Genomic DNA, 8,006 nt, shown 5'->3' with positions numbered 1-8,006 from the left:
CAACAAACCAACAAAAATGTTAGTTTTAAATGTCCTAGTAATTAACTAGCTAATACAAATTTTGATGAAAACATTTTTGGATATTTTACATATTTTGGTTCCTCTTAATTATACAATTCCTCTTAATCCGCTCCATTTAAATCTACCAAAAACAAATTTTCTGATACAGCAATTCAATATATATCCAACTCTAATTTAAGTCTACAAGAAGCATCACTGTTAGTGAAGAGGAGAAAGGCAAATTATGACCAATGGATTTCATACCCACACAGAGCTGATACTCACCATTTAATCTCCACTTCTGTTCCCAACCTTCAAATGCAAAAATCTACAAAAGAAAGAAAAAAAAAAGAATTAGTATAACTAAAAATATAAAACATAATATATATACATATTAATATATTAAGTAATTGCAAAATAAATCTATGAGAAGACTTTAATCATGTTGGCAGGACAGGTTCACAGAGAAGACTATTCTCCATGCTTTTCACGCCTGTCATTTCTCTTTCCCAAGGTATTCAGGCTGTGATTGATATCTGACCAACACAGGGGAGTTAGGGAGAGAAAAAAAAAAAATATATATATATATAAACTAAATAAATATAAGAGGGATTAAAAATGAAAACACCAGTCCTAACTTTGAGTAAAACTCTAAAAAACCAACTACTAAACACCAATAGGATCTGTGCACAATTCAGTACACCTTTCAAGATATCTAGAGGCCATATTTTTATATAAAAAAAATATCCTAGAATTCAAAGACAACCAACAATTTCACCAACAAATGATTTAGCATATAAACTAACAAAAATCAAGTTACTTACATCTTTGCTGTCATAAAATCTGGAGCTCCACATGGATGCACACACTCATTCCTATTCAAAGAAATGAGACATTTTCAATTTCTATTTTTCGTAACTAACCAACCTGCAGTCTAACATAAGGATAATTCTGGTGCCAGTTGGAAACAGGAAAAACAGTAGTAATTCTATAAGCAAGGAACTGGTCACAAACAAGGTAGGCAACTCCAACAAAACAAATTTTTGTTCTTCCAGGTTTGTGTATCACCAACCTTGTTGGTGGGTTGCCAGAAGCCATCAATTCCTTGAAGTTACAATTACATTTTTTTTTTTACCACTTTCCAGCTGTTGTCGGATTTATCCTAATGACAAAGGTTGTTCTGAATGAACAATTTCATCAGTTTAAATTGGTCAAAAGCAAAATTACATCCCCCCCCCCCCCCCCCCCCCCCCCCCCCCCCCCCCCCCCCCCTTAGTCAAGCCACAAAACTATAGTTGGTGACCCAGGTTTGGACACCGTACATTACAAGTAAATTCAGTTATATGTATTCCTAACTCCCTTCCTAATCAAGAAAATGTGGCATAATTTATGAGTACGTAATTCTAAGCACACATTCTGTGGTAAAGTAGACTATGGCAGTTGTTTTACTTACTGAACAAGAATTTCAAAGTGAACAAGAATTTCAAAGCAACATTATTTGGCAGACTGTAATTTACCTTTGAAGACTACAATGTAAGACATACACAGTTCAAAAGGTAAATAACAATTGGTTACAACTGACCGGCAAAATATTACCTTAAATTTGTAATAAGTAAAATAACAGGAAACCGTAGACTGCCATAGTCTACTTCGACTGCACAATCTTCAAAGTTTAGGTTCGGGGCCAAGAAACTAACAACCCACCATAATTTAATTCTAATAGGGGTGTGGGATACGTAACAACCAGGGAGTGTAACATTTAGGTTATGATACTAACCTAACAGAACGTGTAACCTGACTGGGGCCGTACACCCCCTTAAAGGCAAGCTTAGAACTGTATCAAGTAGGGTCTTGTGCCTGAAACAAAAGTTCCCATATAACATGGAGCATGCGCAGTAGGATTCGGAGTCGTAATAGTAATAGGTGGATTTTGGCTACGCAATGGCTCCCTCCATTACCAGTTTTATTTTTTTGCTATATTTCAAGCTAGGACTTTGTTTCAAATGTGATCAAGAAATAACAGCAGGTGTTTTTTACCCCACCCATAAGTTGTAAGGCATAATCCTCCCAAGTGTTTTACCAGACCCAAAACTCCCGCATTCCCATTGGTCCCCTTACTATAGGGTAAGGGTTCAAAGGTAAACTACAATTACAGCAGCCAAAAAAATATAACTAAAAGTAAACTGCCAGTCTAGTTCGGTACGGTATATGGGCTTAGATCTACTAATCTATGAAATAAAGTGTGCATAGTAAGCATTATACTGAAGCAAAATTGTTGGCAGGACAGGTTCACAGAGAAGGCTTTCTCCATGCGTTTTACGCCTGCCTTTTTCTCTTTCCCCTTGTATTCAGGCTGTGATTGGCATTAGACCAACACAGGGGAGTTGGGGAACCTTCAAATGCTTAATAGGCAATTTTTTAAGAGTACCTGAATGTAAGCCAGTATTTTAAAATTGAATATAATTCACAATTTCCACTTAACCCCAAAGTAATATGACTATGAATAACAAATTAAAACATGAAATTAAATACTTGACTATTACATCCCTAAATTGCTTTATGGCCCCCACCCTCGGGGGACAGTCAGAAATCAAACACGGTTACTTACATGATCTGCTGCCTCCTTCACAAAATGTGGAGTCACATGGGGAATGATTCATACCTGTTAAAATAAAATAAAAATAATCCATCAAACAACTGATCTTCAATCTCAACACTAAAGCAAAATTATTCTAAATACTCAGACTGCTTTGTGCAATTTGTCACCAGGTTCTGCAATCCACAACAAATGGGTTCTACCATTGCTGGCTTTTGCTGTGTAATGATTCCAGAACTCTGACTTTAAGATTCATCAGGAATAAATTTGACTTCCATCATGATGTGAAGTTGAACAAATAAATCTAATTTCATTGGCAAACTGCATTCGTGTTGAAATCCAAAAGGCTATTAACTAGCAGAATGAATACACCTCACTCATCCCAATGCTAAGAGATGAGAAACTTTTGCAAAAATAAAATTCTGTGAAACCTTTTGGTTTTTCAAATCAATTTTGCAACACTAACCTGTCAGAAATCACCAGTGTCAGATCTCATTCTCTATGTAGTCCTGGAACAAAACACAAATATTAAAATACTTCAAAATTAAACAAAAAATCACATACTATAAAACTTTTCAGAAATTTAATGCAGCTCTAAACTGGTTTCATGTTGATCAAACGGTAATTCGTTATCTCATTTTTAAAAGTTTTGGGTCCTGTTGAAGCAGTACCTTAATTTTTGCCAACCATATAAAACTTACTGACCTAATTTGCAGGCGTTAGAACTCATCCTTATGTTGAGTCCTCCGGTCGGTTCCATCTGTGAATTGTTTGAAATCCCGTAAAACTGGAACATTTGAAATTAGAAGTCATCATTTCCAATCATAATTTGGGTACTCTAATCTAATCAAAATGCCACAAATGAAGAATTATACAACCTAGTCACTTGACAAAACTGTTCAATGTTTACCACAGCCATCAATACAATGTTTAACTTAATTATCTAATAAAATAACCAGATGCCGACTGCCTGCATGTTTCTTTGCTCGTTTGTATGGTGCTTTTATGTTGCATGGAACCAGTGGTTATTCAGCAACAGGACCAATGGCTGTGTGTGAACTTACCGAACCACGTCGGAGAGAGAACTTCTACGCTAATACCATACCAACCACGGCAGTGAGGTAATATAATGCCTGTATTGTGGATTTTTAAAAATAAATGTAAGAATCAATCTAGAGAGTTGACAAGAGTCAACCCTGCTGGTTATGATTCAAATTACTCTTCCATTCATGCAAAGACAATAACACAGGTGTGTAACTGCTGATTTATGAATGGTAAGCCTACAACTACCCAATTCAATCTCCTGAACTCTTACGAGTAAAATTTTGTGCCCTTAACTGCACTAACCTTCAGCTATGTTAACTTTTCCTTTCCAAAGATTTCACATTCTCAAAAGTCCTCTCAGGATAACCAATTCCCAAAACGTGTAAGTGCCCTAAGATCAGGTCATGGTCTGTAAACATTTTTTATATGCACAACACTTAAGCCGACCTGTTCCCCATGCTATTATATCTTGTATTGAAAATCTTTATAATTTTGTAGATAGACTGAAAATAATTCTAATTTGCCAAGTTGGACAAATAGTTAATACAGACTTTTGACCTAGCGCAGGGAACTACATGACAAGACCTGCCGAGTGGTGGCAAAGGCTATGAGGGATAATTCCACAATCCTGACAAAACGTATGCTCATCAACTGACTGTCACCCTCTATGCAGGTTTGTTAATTTCTCACGCAAATTAACAAGTCTTGCTTCACTCTCTTCTACACACTTTTGCATTGACATGCATATGTTTTTTTATGTTCAGTGATCAATCACACTAAAAATCATATAGGTATCTCTTCTGTCCATGATAATACATACATTTACAAACTTCCAATGGGGAGCCATGGCATCATCCTGCAGAAAGAAAATATGTGGTTAATAAAAGTTTTAAAGAAACAAAGTAAATATGAAGATATAACTTCAGTCCTGTTGAGCTTGTATTTAACCATCACAGATTTATGGAAGAATATTTGATCATCATTTGCCATTAACAATGGTGATATGCTATTATGTGATATCTATCATGCAACAGTAGTTCTGTACATTAAGAAAAATTTTAACAAGTAATTATGCAACAGTAGTTCTGCACATTAAGAATAATCATATCAAGTATTGTACTTAAATCTTATTCCATTACAAATTATTCAATGATTCATCCAACATAAGAGTACATTAATTTTATAAATCTACAAAAAAAATATACTTGCCTACCTGGACTTCCATTTAATCCAACCTCATTCCTAGAATGATTTCTGCAATAAAAAAAAATTAAATCACAAAGCAGAAATAAGGATGCACACTACTGTTTTATTACACAACTTCAGAAACGAGGAATTGTGTCTACACGATATATTTCAAGACTGAGTATTTCATCACTAGACTTTTTTGTTCAAGAATCAATATGGACTTCCAAAACCATATTTTGGCTTTAAGTCAGATCCAAGTTCATTCACATTGAAACCTGCTCTTTCCAAATAACCCCTTCAAAAGTTATGATAATTTACAAAGGTTATACTTCAAGTGGAATTAATATCCTCATTTGTTATGAAATTTTTAGTCTTCCAAATGCGGAATAAGTATCAAGCCGTTTACCATTGCTGATCTAGTACAGATGAACATGTCTTTCTGCCACAAACTGGTTTGACTATTGAAAATTGTGTTAAATATGTTATTAGTTGGTCACATCTAAAGATAAGTCTGCATATTTTGCTCAAGCTAACTGTACCTAAAGTACACTTTCCATTTTCAGAAGATTGCATCCTTCATCGTGAATTTACAAGGTCAAGCATTGTTCAGCAGAAACCCCAACAATAAGCCTAACACGGGGAGAGCATAGAATGACAGGACAAGTTCTGTAACCTTTCCTAGAATGCCAGGTCCTGACCTAGCCACAACTTCACAAACCTCCCTTAGACACTGCCCTGACCTGGTCAAGGGATATACCCTCCCCAACCCAAACTTCCATTCAGAGGCTGCCCGGCATTCTGCAAACTAACCCCCTAACAATTCCATAACCAAGGCAAAAAGGATTCAAATAAGACTTACATCTTGTTCCTCTCCATAACCCTGAAAGCAAACAAAACAATAATCAGTATTCAACAATTAGAAAAAATTTATTTGAAACATTTCATAAAATTTCAGATAATTAAGCATTTTAATCTTCAGTTTCATTTGAGGTGTCAGTTTTATATCATCATGTACATAAAACTCTACAATGTCATAATTTACTTTCAAATGACATATTTCATGGGACATTATAATCGTACCTACCTTTTTCTTACGCCCTCTAACTTTCGGAGCCACTTGTCAAGCATGTCAGGTAAAATGACGGCACAATGGACCCTAAATTCAAGACATTACATCAATACTAAAATATGACAAATATATTAACTACATCTATAAGCAATCAGTAAGACTTTATTTTCATTTAAATTCAATACAGGTCTGTGTTTATTTCATCACCACATATTCCTATTACCACTAATTGCTAAAATTAATTTTAAATAAGTCACATCTCAATGAACATGTATTCAAAATAAATACATAGCACAATATGTATCTATTAACATTACTACACAAATATGCATCTTTTCCACAAATCTTATAAAATATTATGCATTGCTTCACTGTATCCAATAATATTGTATGTTTTCTCATATTAGTGAGTTATAAAATGACATAGCGGTCAATGTTTGGAGATCAGCCTTCCTTATTTAACTCAGTTCTGTGCAAATTTTCTTACTTCCAGTTAGCATAAATGAATATCTAGACTTATTATATAAGAGAACATAATTTTTCATTATACAACGAAATTATTAGTTGAAATATGGCTTGTATAAGTCGCATTGTGAACTATTTTTTTCGTTAATAGATTGCATTGGGAGCATGTTTTGTTATCTTTCTCTACATATTTCAACAATCTCATCATAATACAAGCTTTACGTTATCAATCTTTAATGCGAAAACAATACAAATTTTTGTTTCATGCCCATTAGCAGCTTCCTCAGCTTCAACTACAACTTTGTTTAAAATTTTACTGCATATTTCCTTGCTGATCTTTGATCTATTGCAAAGTTACAATAAATACATAAAATCCTATTCTACATAATGTCAATTATAACTACGGTAATTATCTACTATTATACGATGGTTGAAATACAAGCCAACCGCATGTCATCGTTATCATAAACGAAACTGGATATTGGTACGGCAGCCGTACCCCGATCTCGGTAGATATTGGTACGGCAGTGGATGCGCATGCGCTAACCGTTGTTTACCGCCTCACGCATATCCAAAGACTATATACTGAAGTATATACACAGTCTTTGGGCATATCAGTGACAGCAAGAAAAATGGTGACGGAACAGCATGAACCGCGGAATAATACATTAGTTTTCGCCGAAAACAAAAAACAGATGTTTTCAGGCTTTAACGAGCTGAAGAAAGCCATAGACATCTATGAAGACTCAAACTTTCAAAAATTGGGTAATTCATGGTATATACGTAGGTCACGAACGATCGAATCGGCCCTGAAAAGAATTCCGAAGAGGAGATTCAAAGAGGATTATATATAAATATATACACTACCATCGTACCTTTGGTGACTTTCTCGGCTCTTTATTCTGCCCGACGTCGGCAGCTGCAAGGGCCGTTATATACTTTACAATATTCTTTTAAGTTAATTCACTTCATTGGGTATATTGCAGCTCTCGGAGAAGACTATAGAATTTACCAGGTCCATTAAAATCTGGATAGTGTTGTTTTTGTAGTACAAAAAAGCGGGACACAATTCACAAAAGCTAAACAAACAAAAACAGGGGGGAGGAACAGTTTGCTAACTGAAAAAAAGGGGGACAGATGTTCAAAAAGCGTGACTGTCCCACCTAAAAGCCGAGCTCTGGTTTACATAATACAGTATGATTAGCAAACTGGTAAACGGATACAGCTAACTGCCGTATCTACAGCAAGTCAAGACCGCAAATACGGCGCCAATGACAGAATCTGCCGTACCCTCACCACACTATATTATTTGTACGGCAGGAAGTCTGAAATTGACGCATGCGCAATTCACTGCCGTACCAATATCTACCACGATCGGGATACGGCTGCCGTACCTATATCCTGTGCCTATCATAAATACAGTTCCCAAACACTATAAATTACAGTGAGCTCTCCTTGAACGGAAGCCCCGCATTAAATTGAGAGATAACAGTAATGGTTTTCCCATGAATTCGCAACACAAGGGTTACCTCTACCATCATGAAGAGGAAACCACTAATACCATTCCAGCAAGCTTACCTTGGTTAAGGTAGTTTCCTCAGTTACCATTTTCTGTAAGGGGGGAACGAAAGAAAAAGAAAATCA

At 35.5% G+C, this 8,006-nt stretch overlaps 1 protein-coding gene and 1 long non-coding RNA gene across 4 annotated transcripts in view; both read right to left on the bottom strand.

Moving 5' to 3' along the window:
- LOC135214819 (WASH complex subunit 1-like) overlaps positions 1–8,006 on the bottom strand; it is a 192,864-nt gene that overhangs the window by 90,761 nt on the left and 94,097 nt on the right. The gene's annotated exons all lie outside the window — the stretch shown is intronic.
- LOC135214818 (uncharacterized) lies at positions 2,613–6,103 on the bottom strand. The gene is made up of 7 exons (XR_010314477.1): positions 5,913–6,103; positions 5,688–5,708; positions 4,854–4,894; positions 4,461–4,496; positions 3,302–3,383; positions 3,063–3,105; positions 2,613–2,662 (listed from the first exon to the last, which is right to left on the bottom strand). It is a non-coding gene; the product is annotated as an uncharacterized LOC135214818 (long non-coding RNA).

The sequence above is a fragment of the Macrobrachium nipponense genome, chromosome 46, assembly GCF_015104395.2.
Source record: "Macrobrachium nipponense isolate FS-2020 chromosome 46, ASM1510439v2, whole genome shotgun sequence".
NCBI lineage: Eukaryota > Metazoa > Arthropoda > Malacostraca > Decapoda > Palaemonidae > Macrobrachium > Macrobrachium nipponense.
This window is presented reverse-complemented; position numbering and strand designations above follow the sequence as displayed.